The 17,295-nt window shown below is 38.6% G+C and overlaps 1 protein-coding gene across 2 annotated transcripts in view; it reads right to left on the reverse strand.

Annotated features, from left to right (window-relative positions):
• The window catches only part of LOC114047046 (astrotactin-2), a 1,078,351-nt gene that overhangs the window by 267,070 nt on the left and 793,986 nt on the right, over positions 1 to 17,295 (reverse strand). The window lies entirely within an intron of this gene.

Below are 17,295 nucleotides of genomic sequence, written 5' to 3' on the forward strand. Positions count from 1 at the left end.
TGATGATGATGATGATGATGATGATGATGATGATGATGATGATGATGTTGATGATGATGATGGCCAGCAGAGGCTGAAGAATAATAGTCAAGGGGGTAGGAACACTGAGAGATCTTTACCAATCTCAATTCCCTGGGAGCATCCTCACCTTTACCCAAGTTATTTTCCTCCCTATTACTCTGTGTGTACCCTCCCTCCCCCACCCCACAGTGCTTAAAAATGTTTCATTCATTTAATGAATCCAGATATATGTGACTTGAATTATGGAGACAAGGAAACCAGAGAATACTAATCTCAGTATGTAGTTCTACACAGGGTAAGACACACTTATTTCTTGATAGAGGGGCACTAGATTGAAAGTATGAAGACCTAGTGTCTTATCCTGGCTCTATCTTTGATTTACTGTGTTTAACCTTGAATAACCTGGGCCTCCCTTTCCTACTCTGAACAATGAGAAATTGGACCAGAGTATTTTTAAGACTCATGCTATGCCTAAAATTTTAGCATTCAATGATTCCATTTCTGATACTCTGGAACAAAGAGGCTGTACAGGGATTCTATCCTTTATATAGGTTCACCTTTGGAGGTGTTTCCAGTCTATGGGCATAAATGGGAACATATTTAAATTCCACTGAAATAGGGCATCATTATGTGGATTTAGAGATTCTAAAAACAAAATCAATTTCCCTGAAATGTACCAATTCTATATGACAAATGCTTAATACAGTACTAGCTATAAGATCATCTAGTCTAATTCCATATTTTACAGATGAAAAAAATGAGAGTCAGAGAGTTTAAATGATATGGTGAAGGGCTGACAGATGGTAAAATATAGAACCACTATATCATACTGCCTACAGTGCAGATGTGGTTAATTCAGTCAACAATCATTTATTAAGGACTTATTATGTGCCCGGGCACAGTGCTAAGCACTGGAGGAAAAAAATAACTAAAAAAAGAAAAAAAAAACAGTCCCAGTTCTCAAAGAATATTCTAAGGGAGATAATATATAGGAAATATACAGGATTAGTTGGAGATAATCTCAGAAGGAAGGCACAAAAATGATCAAGAACCAAGAAACTTCTTATAGAAGGTGGAATTTTAGCTGAGATTTGAAGGAAGCTGAGAGGCATGCATGGGGAAGGAGTATATTTCAGGCATGGGGAACAGCTAAGGAAAATGTCTGGAGAAAAGAGATGGAGTGTCACAGGCAAGAAACAGCAAGGAAACCAGTGTCACTGGATCACAGAGTGCTCGGGGGAGTGTTAAGTGTAAGAAGATTAGATATGGAGGAAAGGGCCAGGTGATGGAGAGCTTTAAAAGCCAAATGGGGGATTTTATATTTAATCTTGAAATTAATAGGGATCCACTGAAGTTTAGGAGACTGAGGCAGGGAGATCAACGAGAATGCTATGACAAGAGCAAAGGTGTGAGGTGATGAAGGATTGCAGCAGGGTAGTGTCAGAGGAGGGAAGGGGGCATAAATGAGAGATGTTACAAAGGTAAAAACAATGGGACTTGGTAACAGAGTGGATATGGGGGAGACAGAGTGAGGAGATGAGAACACCACCTAGGTTCTGAACATGACTGACTGAGAGGATAGCAGTATGCTTGATGGTGAGAGGGAAGTTACAAGGAAAGAAGGGCTTGGGGGAGAGTTCAGTTTTGGGTATTCTGAATTTAAGAAGACTATGGGTTATCCTGAGATATCTGAAAGTCAGCTGGAAATGAGTGACCAGAGGTGTACAGAAATATTAGAGCTGGACAAATCGATCTGAGAATCATCTGCATAGAGATGATGAATCCATTGATTGAAATTGAATTGAGAGTTGATGAAATCAAGTGAAATAGTAGAGAGGGAGAGAAGACATCCCAGGATAGAACCTTGATATATACTCACATTAGCAGGCATGAGCTGGAGGAAGATTCGGCAAAGAAGACTGAGAAGAGACATCAGACAAATTGAAAGAGAACCAGGAGACAGTAGTGCCATGAAAACTTAGAGAAGAAAGTATAAAGGAAAATTGAATAATCAACGGTATCAAAGACTGTAAAGACATCAAAAAGGATGAGGACCAAGAAAAAGTCATTAGATTTAGTGATAAAAATGTCAACTGGTAACTTTGAAAGATGAGGTCAGAAGCAAGATCACAGAGAATTAACATGAGTGAGAGAGGGGCAGCTAGGTGGCCCAGTGGATAGAGCTCCAGCCTTGGAGTCAGGAGGAGCTGAGTTCAAATTTGGCCTCAGACACTTGACATTTACTAGCTGTGTGACCCTGGGCAAGTCACTTAACCCCACTTAACCTCGCCAAAAAGAAAAAAAGAAGAAGAAAAGAAAATTTAGAACTCAAGAATGTTGAAAACTGAAAACAAATAAATAAATAAAACTTTAAAGAAAAAAAAAGAGGGGTTAGGGAAGGCTTCCTGTAGAAGGTGGAATTTTAGGTGGGATTTCAAATCCTAGCTCTAAAATGTGTGTGATCCCCCCAGGCAATTAAATCTTTCTCTATGAATTCAAGTTTCTTCATTTGCCTAATAAAGACCTAGGCCAGATGACTTCTATGGGCACTTCTAGTTCTTAGATTCTGTGTATGACTAGCTAGTTGTGTCACCTTGGTTAAGTGACATAATCTCTCCAAACCTACTTTTCCTCTAATAACAATAACAACAATAATAATGATGATGATAATGATAATAATAATAGCATGAATACATATGAGTATATGTATGTATATAGATATGTATGTTTGTATACATGTGTATATTCATATGTATATATATACTGCTATTATTATGTATTATGTATTCTGTACATATACACATTATTGTACATATATGCATATTTGTATGCATGCTGTATAATTATTTTTAAAAATTATTTTATGGTGTGCAAAGAACTTTACAAATACTATCTTTTTAGCTTACAACACCTTGAAAAGTAGATGTTCTTATTATCCTCATTTTACAGATGAAAAAAAGCTAAGGTATAGAGAAGTTGTAACTTGCCCAGGATCACATAGCTGGTGTTTGATGTGGGATTCAAACCCAGCTCTTGCTGACTATAAATCCAGTATTTTATATACTCTACCATACTGTCTCCCAAAGAGGTGGTTGACCTTCTCGAGGATACCTTTTACTTCTTCATTTTCATTACAGCATTTAACACAGTATTGTACATACACTGTAAACACTCATTAGTAAAAACAATAGCTCAAATTTTGATATCTTTTTTAAGGTTGACAAAGTACTTTCTTTACATCAACTTCGTGTAGTTGATACTAAGTGAGTACTATATATACTGATATCTTCTTTTTCCAGGTGAAGAAAAGAAAAGTCACAGAGTTTTCATGAGTCACCCAAGGTCACACAGCCCATAGACATCAGAGCAGCGACTTAAACCAAGATCTCCTGACTCCAGGTCCAGCATTCTTTTTCACAATATCATGCTGCTTGTCAATTAATTAAAACATCTGTAAATCATGGCCATATGGCCACCCCAAGTTGCCACGGGTTATATTATTTGACTACACATTTAATCATATGAATTCCAAAACACGTTCGTCTCTTCCTTCCCTGTGGTTCCTTTCTGCCAGGTGCCAGGCACTGGGCCTTTAGGAAAAAAAAAAAGAGAGAGAGAGAGAGAGAGAGAAAGAAAAGAAAAAAGGTGCTGTATTACCCATAATCTCCACATTGTGGACACCTGGTTTCCCTGAAGTCACTCTTTCCACCACTTCACTGTGTAAAAGTCCTTCTAGCAGCCTGCTGTGCGGGTGGGGATGACGTGGTGTGTGGCACTGAACAGTAGTCTGCCCCCTTCACCCAGACAACTTACGAGAATTGGAATCTAAAAGGAGAACTCCTACATCAAGCACACTATTGTTTAGGATTCAGTCACATTTTCCCTCTGAGCCCTTAACAAGGAGGCCCAAGTCCCTTCTGTTGGCTGTGATTACCCTTTCCATAAGTTCATGCAAATTTCTCCTGTGAGGGGGAAAAAAGATGGCCAGACTTCTACTGAGCTCAAGCAGTGTGGTTAGGAGAAAGTTGAGGAATTTTAGGGATTCCTATTAAACAATCTAAGAGTCATGATTAGGCAAAAGGGCTCATCAAGCAGTATGGTGATCCTGAGATGGGAAGTCAGAGGACCTGGGTTAATTGCTACCTGTGTGATCTAAGATAAGTCACTTAACCTCTCTCACCCAATGATTACTCCAACGATCTCTTAGGTCCCACCCAGCTGTAATCCTATGACCTATGACACAGATGGTAAGTACATAAGCTATCCTTTCATGGAGTTTAGAATCCAACAGACAAAATCAGAATCCATGCAATAGAAAGGTATACTCTAATAAACTTCGCTTGTCACTTGAAAACTCTATGCCAAAATCTCCATGAAAGCAATCCTTTGTCCCTTAGCCTTTCTCACCTAAATTAAGTAAACCCTTTATGACTATAGTTGGTGGGGAGAGTTGGGGTGAGAGCCAGGGGCAGAATTCTCCTGGGGTCAATCTGCATGATTCTGTTTCCATTTGGCTCTCCTGAGGTATTTTAGAGGTACTCTAGAAAGGACAAAATAAAATAATAAAATGGAAAAGCAGAGAGGTTAGGGATGGGAACACTGCTTAACTTTGAAGGGCACATGTTATGGGCATCCAAGAAAGGTACATCAAATAAGAACAAAGGCCAAACTGAAAGGAATGAGGTCATATTTGCCTGGTGAATCTGTCCTCACTCAGCTTTGCAGTTTCCCACTTGATGGACTTAATGTTTACAACTTTTCACTGACTTAAGGTTTTCTTACATCTCCAGCCAAAGCTAAGAGCCTAATTATTGTAATAGTGAAATCAGCCCCAGTGGTAAAATTGACCGAGGTGGTAGGGGAGTGAAATTGACCATGGAAGGAGAAAGGAGGGAAAGAGGAGAATTTAGGGCTTGATGAAAAGGTGAGGGTCATTGGTTTTTGTTATTTTGTTTAATGAATAGTAATTCAGGCTCCTGAAAACAGAACATGAACCATCCCCTGGACTTTGTCTGTGAATTTCAACTGCCAGGCTACACTTCAGAGGAAACTTTCTCGAAGCATCTCAGCTCAAATACCATGAGTACTTTCCCAAAACTCTGTAGATCAGAATGGAGATGTGTGTGATGAGCAGGCAAGGGATGGAGTACAGATATGAACAGCTGCATATCAGATAGCCAGTATTTGCTAGTCAATGGAAGCCAACCTTGCATCACCATAAGATAAACTGCTTTGTTGGGTCCCTGTGTCTTTACATATTTAAGGAGATAAAATCATAGAATATTAGAGTTGGAAGAGGCCTTAGAAATTATAATCTAACCCCTACGGTTTATAAAAGACAAAAAACTGGTCATGAGTGTGATAATAATTATAATATAACTATTTTAAAGTAACGATGGTCCATTTTTAATGAAAACATTTGGGCATAAAAATAATAATAATTTACAATTTTATAGTGCTTTAAGCTTTATAAAGTGTTTTCTTCAGAACAACCCTGCAATGGAAGTAACATAATTATTATCTTCCCCGTTTCACAGATGAGGAAACTAAACCTCCCAGAGAATAAGGGAATTGTCCAGAATCACATACTAATAAGTGGAAGAACAGGGATTTGAACTTAGATCTTCATCACTTATTCCAATTATTAATTTTTGTTCCTTCCAATTTTCCAATTACGCTGAGTCTCTTTTTTTTCTGAAAATCAAATATTTGGCAAACAACCACTTGGGACACACAAGGCTGAGGACCAATCCTCTCCTGGCCTCAATTTCTCATTTACGAAATGACGGGACTAGAATAAGTATTACTGGTCCAGATCTAGGTCTAAACCCTTAAAAAGCTTCAGGAAAGTTGCCAAAATAACTTTTAGAAAAATCTTATAGAAAAGTCTATGTTTTTTACTCCAAAGCAAAATCCTGAGGCTCCAATTCAAATCAATGTTTGATAACTTACATATCTGTTTTCCAAGCTTATTGGAAAGAAGAATTGAGAAATGAGGGGACTAGAGGGCCTGCCAGAGAGAGGAGGTCTCTAGACATAAGGATAAGCATTGAGAGTTAAAAGCTGACAGAAAGGAAGGAGGTAAAAGAATTGCTAAATGTGTGTGTGTACACACATGAACTATGAAAATCAGGTGGATTGGGACTATCCAGTGTAAAGAAAGAAAAAATCTCATTAAAGATTTCATTTTCCTGTGGCACAGGATGATAGTCACTATTCCGATTAGTCTAACATGGGGGACTGCTGTTGTCTAGTGAAGGGAGCTCTGGAACTGGAAGCAGATATTATGGGTTTGAATTGCTCCTGACATTTATTCCCCATATGACCATGGGTCATTTGCTTCACCTCTCTGTGCCTCAGTTTCCCAATCAATGAAATGGATATACCAATACTTGTACCACTTGCCTCGCAGGGTTGTTGTGAGGAAAAAAAAAACTTTGAAAACCTTAAAGTATCATATAAATATGATTTATAATGTTAGTAATAAAAAATGAACCGTGTTCATTATTCTCTCTTTGAGAAAGCAAGGAAGTTTGTAACTTATTTTGGAAAGATAGACAATATTTTTTTAAAGTAACATCCTAAGGGGGTCAGATTCAATTATTTGGAAAATACATTTCTGGAAAATGTGGCCCCTGAAGGGGCTTGCAATCTAAGACAGATTGATGCAGGCATGCATGAAAAGTATATATGGAAAATTAAATGAAAGCAAGCCGGGCCCTAAATGGCCAATAAAATCATCAAGGCATCTATAGATGATGTGCACAATTGAGCAGAGTATGTACTGAGGGGGAGGGGAAGTCAGGATTAGACACGGGATTCCCATTTATAGACTGGGCAGGAAGACAATCAATTCTCCTCTGCTCAATCAAGGAAGACATCATTGGAACTAGTGATATAATAATAATGTCTCATATTTCTATGGCTCATTAAGATTTGCAAAGCACTTGCTCACAACAAGATGATATAACATGGCACAGAGGATAGAGATCTGGTATTGAAGCCAGGAAAACCTGAGCTCAAGTAACACATACTGGCTATATGACCCTGCACAAGTCACTTAACCTCTTAATGCTTGGGGCAACTCTCTAAGACTTTAAGTTGTAGAGAAAGCTTCATTGGTAGAGATCTGCATTGGTGGAGGGTGTTTTCTTACCTGGAATTTCCTTATTCCAATAAAACTATATCCCTATAAAGTAGTTTAAGTATATTTATAGTCATTTTACTGAATAGGAAACCAGGGTGGGAGTGAGAGGGGAGGTCAGAGAAGTGCAGTGATTTTCTTACGGCCACATAGATAGTAAACATCAGGACATGGACACAAGCCCAGGTTATCTTACACCAAATCCTGCCCCCCTTTCCATTATACTATTATGAGATCTGGGTAACTGTTTGAATAAAGGAGGAGTGAACCTAGTCACATGTTTAGGGCAACACCAATAGAAACACCTGTAGTATTATTCTGGGTTTGGTCCAATAGGCTGTTAAAAATACAGAATAAAGACTTGACACCTCCTTTTCCTACTCACCCTAGCCCCTAGCCCTGGGCTACCCAGAACCTATCTGTGTTGCTGGACTGCTCACACTTCTCAGATAAGGTGGCAGTCATTTTTTCTGGTGAAATGGAGAATCTACCAGCCTTATCATCTTCTCTGATACACCTTCTACATTCCTCTAGCCTTATAATTTTCTCTTCTACACCATCCAGACCACTGCAAGTCATTTGACCTATAGATCTAACCTTAGGACTGCTGGACTTTGCCATCTACCTTGCAGATGCACACACAGGACTCTGGGGCCCTTTCATCTGCTCTACAGTTAAACTATCTTTCATGTGTTTTCCTCCCAGTTAGTAGAGTCTTCAGAGCAAGGACTTCCTGGATTTTTTTTCTATTCATATCCTATTTAGCACAGTGCTTTGTAAATGATAAGAACTTAAAAATGCTTTATTCATTCATTCATGATAATCATGAAAATCACCCAATTTCTCTACATCTCTCTAGTATTATTCCAATGATCTTGAGGAAAGCCTACCATCAAAACACTACTATAAACTTCTGGGAAAAAAACATGTGTATATACATATATACATATATACATATACATACATACATATATATATATGTATATATGTATGTATAGTTCTTAACTCTGCCTTTTTTTCCCCCACCTTAAAAAAATAATAATCCTTATCACATTTTTACCGTAAATACAGAGCTGGTTTTAATTATTTTGACCAGGTCCACAGCCAGACTCTGCCTCTTGTCAACCTTTAAGTAAATGAGGTTATTTGATAGGGTGGCCTTCAATTGTGCTCAATTAAGGCCAATGTACCTTCTTGCAGTAACAGAGTTACGCCAGTGAACGTCAGCCTGGCGGGTCTGAGATGGGCTGCTATTCAATTTACTTATATTTCTTAATGGAGAGGACGAAAGGGGTGAGTGAACAGGAAGCATCCTGCTGTGTCCAAAAGTATCTGCATTGGGTGGGGTGGCATTGGGAGAGGGGCCTGGCACAGAGCAAGGGAGTTCTCAGGGATTTCTCGGAAGACATGGGGAGTGTGAGGAGGGGAAGGAAGCCATTTGGGAGATTGGTCCAACAGAGGATTTCTCCTTAGGCAAATAGGTCTTGGAGCCAAATGGAAGGCTGGAATCCAAGCCAGGATTTCCTCCCATCAGTAGCTTTTTTGAGAGGCTTCTTTTGATCTCTGCAGACTTTATTATCTCACTCACCTTGAATCAAGAACTCTGCCCCTTCCTCTTTTCTAGGAGGCTTCTAGGACCCCCTACCCTGGTAATACTGAGGGAGAGAGAAAGACAAGTTGACTATAAACTAACAGCCCTCCCTAGTTAGAATAAGGTTATAAGACTAATCATAGGTTCACAGGTTTTAGAGTTGTAAGGGAACTCTGATGTCATCTAGTTTAAATTCATTCTTTTACAGTTCAAGAAACTGAGGGCCCAGGGAGAAGGAGATTTCCCAAGCTTCCCTAAGTAGTGGGAGGCAATGTGACCCAGTGGAAATGGCAATTGCACTGGAGTCAGAGCACCTCCTCTGACATTTATTACTTGTGTGACCATGAATAAGTTACCTGACTGATATAAGTAGGTCTCAGTTTATTCATCCATAAAATGTAAGATTAGAATAAAGGAAATCAGTTCTTTTTCATCTTTAGTTCTATGATCCAAAGTATCAAAGCCAGGCTTCAAAATTGTTAGCCTAATAATAATGATGATGATAATAATAGCTAGCATTTATACAGTAGTTTAACGTTTGCAAAAAACCCTTTTCAAATATTATCTCATTTGATTAATAGATTGCAGCACATAGTTTGTCTGCAGCTTCCCTTGTTCATGATATAGTCCTACATCACAGCACTGAACTAGAAATCAAGAATTAGACTCTAGTTCTACTTCGGCCACTAGCAAACGATGTAATTTTGACTGTGTCTTAACCTCTTTGGGCCTCAGTTTTTTCAGTAGTGTTTTCCAAACCAAATGATGCTGCAGATGGGTTAAAATGTCTGAATTCTTGGCTGCAGACTGCTCCACCTTTCCTCCCACCTAAAAGCTTCATGAAGGACCAGCTAGGTGGCACAGTGGATAGAGCATCAGCCCTGGAGTCAGGAGGACCTGAGTTCAAATCTGCCCTCAGAACCTGACACTCACTAGCCATATGACCCTAGGCTAGTCACTTAGCACCAATTGCCTCATAAAAACAAACAAACAAAAAAACCAAAGAAACAAACAAAAGCCTCATGAAGTTCTCATATAGTCAGAAAAAGGGCTTTAGGGCAAAAGAAGCCGGTAATGAGCAGAACAGGATATGGCAGTGGGTGGGTGGTAAAAGGAAATGATATTTTTGTCTTCCCCCCTTGCAATTTTGGAACTTTAAATAATAAAAGTGTTATTACACAGGTGGAGAAACTGCTATGGATTGGTACCTCTCAGGAAAGATTGGACTGAGGCTGCAGGTTCCCCATCTCTGAACAAATGTGTTATGTGAAGTTTGGGTTCAGTCAAGGGGCTGCACTTGAGGACCAGAGGGCCACATGTGGCCTCGAGGCCTCAGGTTCCCCACCTCTGGACTGAAAAATCTCTAAGTTGACTTTGAGGCATTTAGGTGGCACAGCGGATAGAGAGCTGTGCCTGGAGTCAGGAAGACTCTTCTTCCTGAATTCAAATCTGGCCTCAGATACTTACTGGCTGTTTGACCCTGGACAAGTCACTTAATCTTATTTGCTTCAGTTTCCTCATCTGTAAAATGAGTTGGAGAAGGAAATGGCAAACCACTAAAGACAGCATCTTTGCCAAGAAAACCCCAAATGGGGGTCACAAAGTGTCAGACACAACTGAACAATAACAAGTCCACTTTGAGCTTCATTATCTGTTCTTCTTTACTCTCTTTCCCTCGATGCTCAGCCCAGGCAAGTTCCTTTTTACCAACAAGACCCAGGATAACAGTGATTGGGAATTGTATCCTGTCCTGACAGCTCCCTGACTGAGGCAAGGGATTGGCTTGGATATTAAGATCCTCTGAGAGCACACAGTAGACAAGCAATAGGTGCTTACTGAAGTTAAGTGAATTATCTGACTGTGAGTCAGAGTACACAATTCACATAACCAAAGAGGAGATTGCCGGGAATTGGGGGGGGGGGGGAGAGGGAGGGAGGATTGGTGGTGAGAACTAGCTGGAATGTGTTCATTTCCTTTATGAGAAGTTGGGCAGCTAGATATATGGTCAGATGAATCACAAAAATGGCACCTAATTTTCTCTGTCCCTGTAAGCTTCACTCTCTGTGCCCATTCACCCTGGATTGATGACACTCTGACAGAACAGCCTGTTAATCTGAGTGACAGGAGGAAGACATTTAGAGCCATCTAAAGCTCCCTTTTACCATACTTATTCCTGTTAATGAAAAAAAAAATACTATGGAATTAAATATACAATCGACAGAGGAAAACTTGCCAAATCATTGCTTTTGGATTCATCTATTGGTCCTGCCTGGCATGCAGGACATAAGAAAGTGATAAGATCAGGGGCCCAAAGATGCCTTGGACAAGAAGACTTGGCTACTAAGTCAGCCTTACAGTCCAGTTCCCATTAATCCCAAGAGGCCCACAGAATATGTTAGCTGGATTTTAATCCAGAATCTCAAAGCTGGAAGGAGCCTCAGAGGTTATTAATTGCAATGATATTTGAATAGGAATTCTCTCTACAGCAATTCTGACAAATGATCATCCAGTCTCCACTTAAATAGAACCAGTAATGGGGAACTCACCATTCCACTTTTAGACAATTTTCATAATGAAAAAGTTTGTTTGTTTTTTTTTCCTTTTGTTGAGCCAAAATCTGTCTCTCAAATTTCCATCTCTTATTCCTAGATCTGCCCACTGGGCCCAAACAGAACAAGTCTAAACCATGTTCCCCAGGAGAGCCTTGAAAATACTTAAAGACGGGATTATGCTCCCCTTAAGTCTTGTCTTCTTTAGGCTAAATAGCCCTCCTCCAACCAACTGTACCATGGTATGCTTTGCCATCCTCTCACCACACTTTCACTATTCTCTTGACTTTCTCCAGCTTGGCAGTGTATTTACTCAAATGTGATGCCTCAACTAAACACAATATTCCAGATGTGGCCTTATCAGGACAAAGTACAGAACTTATTATCTCACCTCCCTTATTCTGAACATTGTCTCTCTTAATGCAGCCTAAGTTTGCAATGGCTTTATTTTATTTATTTATTTATTTATTTATTCTTGGCCACCATGTTACACTGTTGACTCATCCTGAGCTCCCAGCCATCACGATGGAAAAAAAAACAAACTGCAGATTCCATTATAACAAAACCACCAAACCAATTATAAAGTCACCACCACTTCTAAGCCAGAACCTAAGGAAAAGATCCAAGAGAAACCCAAGAACAGACACTTTATCCTCATCAGCAGTCTCCATCAGGATTCCCCAGTATCTGGATCCCTGCCCTGGCTCAGAAGGTGCCTGGGATGCTAAAGAGAAGGATTCTGATGAAGAAATTGGCACAATCTTCTGACTCTCAAAAGAGGGGGTACAGTGATTATTGGGGAAAAATTTTGAGGAGCAAGGAGAGGGTCTGGTCTTCATGCCATGCTCTCAAGCCATTCCTGGAAGCATTGCCATAGGTTTCCAAATGGCTAATTTAACTGTCATTTATCACTAAATTTATAGAAGTGTTTGATAGAATTTACTAACTCGCATTATGTAGAGTCACTAAAAACAGTGCTCATTGTCATTAGCATAGGAGTATGGAGTGGATCAAGCAATAAGAATTTATAAAATGCCTACTATGTGTCAGGCAACATGCTAAACATGGAGAAACCAAAGACAGAAATGAAACAATTTCTGTCTTCAAGAAGATTCTATCACAAGAAACAACAGCTTCCTCAACTGTAAAATGGAGATAATAATACCATCTATCTCCCAAGGTTGTTGTGAGGATAAAATGAGATAATATTTGTAAAGCATTTAGCACAGAGCCCGGCATGTAATAGGAGCTTTATAAATACATGTTTCCTTCCTTCTTTCCATACACACATATAAGAATGTACACAATAAATACAATATAAAATTTATTTTTTGGAAATGTACAGACATTACCAGCTTGGGGGTAGGGTGGAGGGGGACAATAAATGTTTCATGTAAAAGGCAGCATTTGGGTGGAGCTTTGAAAGAAAAAGGAATTCTAAGAAAGTTAAGGAAAGAGCACATTCCAAGCATGGAAGACAGCCTATGCAGAGGCATATTGATAGAGGTTAAAGTAATGAGTGTGGGGTAGAGGGTGAGGTGCCACTGAGTCTCTTTAATTTAACATATTCTAGTTTATGCTATCATATATTCACACAATAGAATCACAGATTTTGAGAGTTGGAAGAGATCTCAAGAGCCATCTAGTCCAATCCCTTTATGATCAGAATTCCCACTAAGCAGCCACTGAAGAAGACCTCTGGTGGTGCACAAGTGAATAGGCTAGAAGACCATGCATGCATCCTCATACCCATGCCTCTTCACCCAGACCATTTTCTACCCTTTTGCTGCATATGGATCCACTCCACCACCTTTTCTCTACCTCTTGCTCTGAAAACTGTAATCAAGTCAACACTACCATTGTATCTGGAAAGTCCCATTTACCAAAGGACTATGATCTTTATTATTTCCCAGAATAAAACTCCTTTCTCTGATCATCCCCACCCTATATATACAGTATCTTGGTGATAGGTAATATCTTACTTTTATATTTGTATCCCCAGAGCTGAGCACAGTGCTTGGCCTTGGTGTTTCAGAAGCGCATAATAAATGTTTTCCATTCAATTATTTGCTATAACATAACTAAAAAATGGTCATCCAGATTTTGCCTGAAGATGTCTAAGGGGTGTGGAAAGGTATCCCTTCTCAAGGCAACCCATTCCAGTTTGGGGCAGTCCTACTTGTGGGGGAGTTATTTATCTCTTTGCATCTTCCAACAATTAAGCCTAATTCTACCCTCTAGGGCCAAATGAAAAAAGTCTTATCCCTCTTCCACATGACCACTGGTCAAATACTTGAAGATAATTTCATTTCTTCCTAAGTCTCCTTCAGTTTAGAAAAAAATAGCTCCTAAAACCATTTCTCATATGACACAGACTCAAAGCCAGCTACATTCCCCTGGAGATTGTTCAGCTTATCAATTCCCTTTTTAAACCATGGCATCTAGAATTCAACATAATATTCCAGATAAAGTCTTGACAACGCCCAGGTAGAGCGGTACTATCACCTTTCCATTCAAAGAAGCTGTGTCTCTCTTAATATAGCATATTATCTTTTTTTTTTTGGCAGCTATGTGGCACAATGGACACAGTGCTTGGTCTGGAGTAGAGAAAACTTGAGTTCAAATTCTATCTTACTAGTGTGTGACTTTGAGAAAGTCATTTAACTTGTTTGCCTCAATTTCCTCAACTATAAACTAAAGATGATAATAGCACCTACCTCCCAAGGTTGTTGTAAGGATCTACTGAAATAATTTTAAATTGCTTACCATAGTGCCTGGCTTATAGTAGGCACTAGATAAATGCTAGCTATTATTATTTTATTATTATTATTGCTAATCTGCCCTATTACTCTGTTGGCTCACACCCATTTTTCTGTCTACTAAAAACATCAGTTCTTATTTTTGAAAAACTTCTGTGTCTATCTATCTGTGCTTCCCCTATCTTTTCCTGGCATAGTTGACTTTTTGGTAGTCAAATGGAAGATTTTCCATTGATCCTTATGGAATTTCATCTTTATCAGATTAAGCCCAATGTTCAAGCCTGTCAAGATTCTTTTGGATCTTGACTGTCATCTAACTGTGTTACCTACATTCTTTCCAGCTTTGTGTCACTTGAAAATTTAATGAGCATCCCTTCTTGGCTTTTATCCCAGTAATTCACACAAATATGAAACTCCACAGGGCCAACCACAGATCCATGGTGTATACCACTGGAGAGAGACCTGTTGCTGCATTGGCATTAAAACATTAATGACTAATTTGATTTAAGCTATCCAAACATTCATCATCCATCTAATTGTACTGTCATCTAATCCATATCTCACACACCCCCCATATTCTCCACAAGAGCATAAGATACTTTATCAAAAACTTAGTGAAAATATAGGCACATTATATTCACAATATTCTCATAGTCTATTAATTTAGTAACCCTGTCAAAAAGGAAATGAAGAGGTTAGTGTGGCATGGCCATATTCTTGATGAAGCCATGCTAGTTCTTTGTAATCATCATATTCCTTTCCAAATGCCCAGCAATCAATTCCTTAATTCTCCATCTTTAGGAACCATTTTCATTTTAATTATTATTTGTGGAGGAAGAAGGGTCCAATTTTTATATTTTTGGCCTATTGCTGATACATACATATACACATATGCGGACATACACACACACAAAAACAATTAATAGATCTAATTCCAAGTATGCATAATATGGACTTGTGGAAGGACCTAAACAATTAGCTTATTCATTATTCATTATTATTCATAGGTATGTCATCAGATCCTTTGCTTGGGAGCATAGCTACATATGTAGGAGAGGAAGAAACTGGTATAGTAGAAGAAGTATTTCTTGAGTCAAATAGCTGAGATTAACTTCTGGAACTAATATTAACTAATTCTGTAACCTTGGGAAACCTCTTAGCTTCTCTGAACTTTTCATTTGTGACAGTAGATAGCTGGATCAGATGATCTCCAAAGTTCTATCCATCTCCAAATCCTAATTCTGGAGTGGCAAGAAAATCTGAATTCTTTCAAAGAGAGCAATTGCAACAAGTATGTCTTTAACCATAAAGGACAGCAAAGTGTAATGTAATCAATAGCTTGTATTTCTAGAGCACTTTAAGATTTGCAAAGTGCTTTTTTCACAATAACCCTGTGAAACAATTATTCCAAGTATTATTATTCTTATTTTATAGCTAAAGAAAGTAAGACTCAGAGGGATTACACAAGGAGTAACCTTGAACAAGATCACATAAGTTTCACAGCTAAAATTTGAACAAATAATCTCTCATGATTTTGTGTCTAATCCAATCCAACAAAAACATTATCAAGCATCTACTATGTGCCCTCAAGGAAGTTATATTTTACAGGGATAGAAGTCCATGAAAACAGATAAACACATATATAAATAAATCTGTGTGTATACAGATATATCTATATGTATATACAGAAATATATATATAGGCTTATCTGTTTACATATATATAATGCATGTATATATGTGCATATAAATATGTGGCTAACATTTATTTACTTATTTAAGGTTTTTAAAGTACTTTACAAATATTATCTTTCTGGATTCTACAACAACCCAAGGAGGGAAGTGCTTATTATTATCTCCATTTTATAGATAAAGAAAATGAGGCAACAGACCTTAAGTGATTTGACCATGTTCATAATAAGACTCAATTTGAACTCAGGTATTCTGGACTCTAGCCAGATTCAGCACTCTATTCATTGTGCCATTCAGCTGCCTACATCTATCTATCTATCAGTCTATCTATCTATGTGTGTGTATATGCATATAATGTTTTATTTAATTGTATCTATATTTATATAGATATATTTTATATGTGTGTATTATGTATGCATATATGTATGTATATATGTATATTATATATATATGTATATGCATATATCATAATCTGAAAAAAAGCTAAAAGATGACATTTTATAAACTATACCTTAAAGGAAACTAGGAAGTCTATAAAGCAGCAATAAGAAGAGAATGCCTTTCAGGCATGGGCAATAACCCGTGCAAAGGCATGGAGATGGAACATGACGATGTTTGGGGATTAGCAAATAGGTTAATTTGCTGGAAGGCAGAGTATGGAGGGGAGTTATGGAAGATTACTTCACATTGTGAAGGGAGTTAAATGCCAGACTGGAGACTTTTATTTTATACTACAGACATCATGGAGCCAATAAGACTTTGAATCCGGTAGTGATATAGTCAGCCTTGTGTTCTAGCAAGATTGTTTTGTCATCTTGCAGAGAAGATATTAAAGAAGAGGAGAGACTGGAAGTAGAGAGATTAATTAGAAAGCTAATACAATCACCCAGGCAAGAGATGATGAGGGGCCTGAACTAAGGTGGTGCTTATGGGTGTGGAGAGAAGAGGATAGATATCTGAGGTGTTGTAGAGGTGATGACCTAACAACTCACTCTGTATGGGAAGAAGGGAAGGACAAGAGAAGAACTAAAAATACCTCTGAGGTCACAAACCTGGATGAGTAGGAGGGAGCCTATCACCTTCTATGTGAATTTTTTTCTCATCCTTTCATCTAGTAGTATCTTCCCCTTGTGCCTCACCCCATGCCTTGTGTTTGCTTTGTATATACTTACATAAGTGCATATTTTCTGCCCTGATCGAGTATAAGCTGCTTGAGGGCAGAGACAAATTATTTTTTTTTTGCTCCTGCATGCCTGCAACCTCAACAGGTACTCTCAAAAGAAATGAAGCATTTTGTAGGAGTGTGACACCTGTGTACATACAGGTCCAATTGAGGCACTTCTAGGCCTCTAAGTCTAGATCTCTTTCTACTATAGTTTAAAACTATATCACATTTGCTTCTTTGGAAAAAGCCCATGCTTGGCCCCAAAGACTCGGTTCTTATGCCTGTTTTGGCTGTGCGATCAAAGGCAAGCCCTCAGTTTCTTTAGCTATGAAGTAGATATAGCAATATCTGCCATACCTACATCATAGGGCAGTT

The sequence above is a fragment of the Vombatus ursinus genome, unplaced genomic scaffold (genome assembly GCF_900497805.2).
Source record: "Vombatus ursinus unplaced genomic scaffold, bare-nosed wombat genome assembly UNPS02014786.1, whole genome shotgun sequence".
Taxonomy (NCBI): domain Eukaryota; kingdom Metazoa; phylum Chordata; class Mammalia; order Diprotodontia; family Vombatidae; genus Vombatus; species Vombatus ursinus.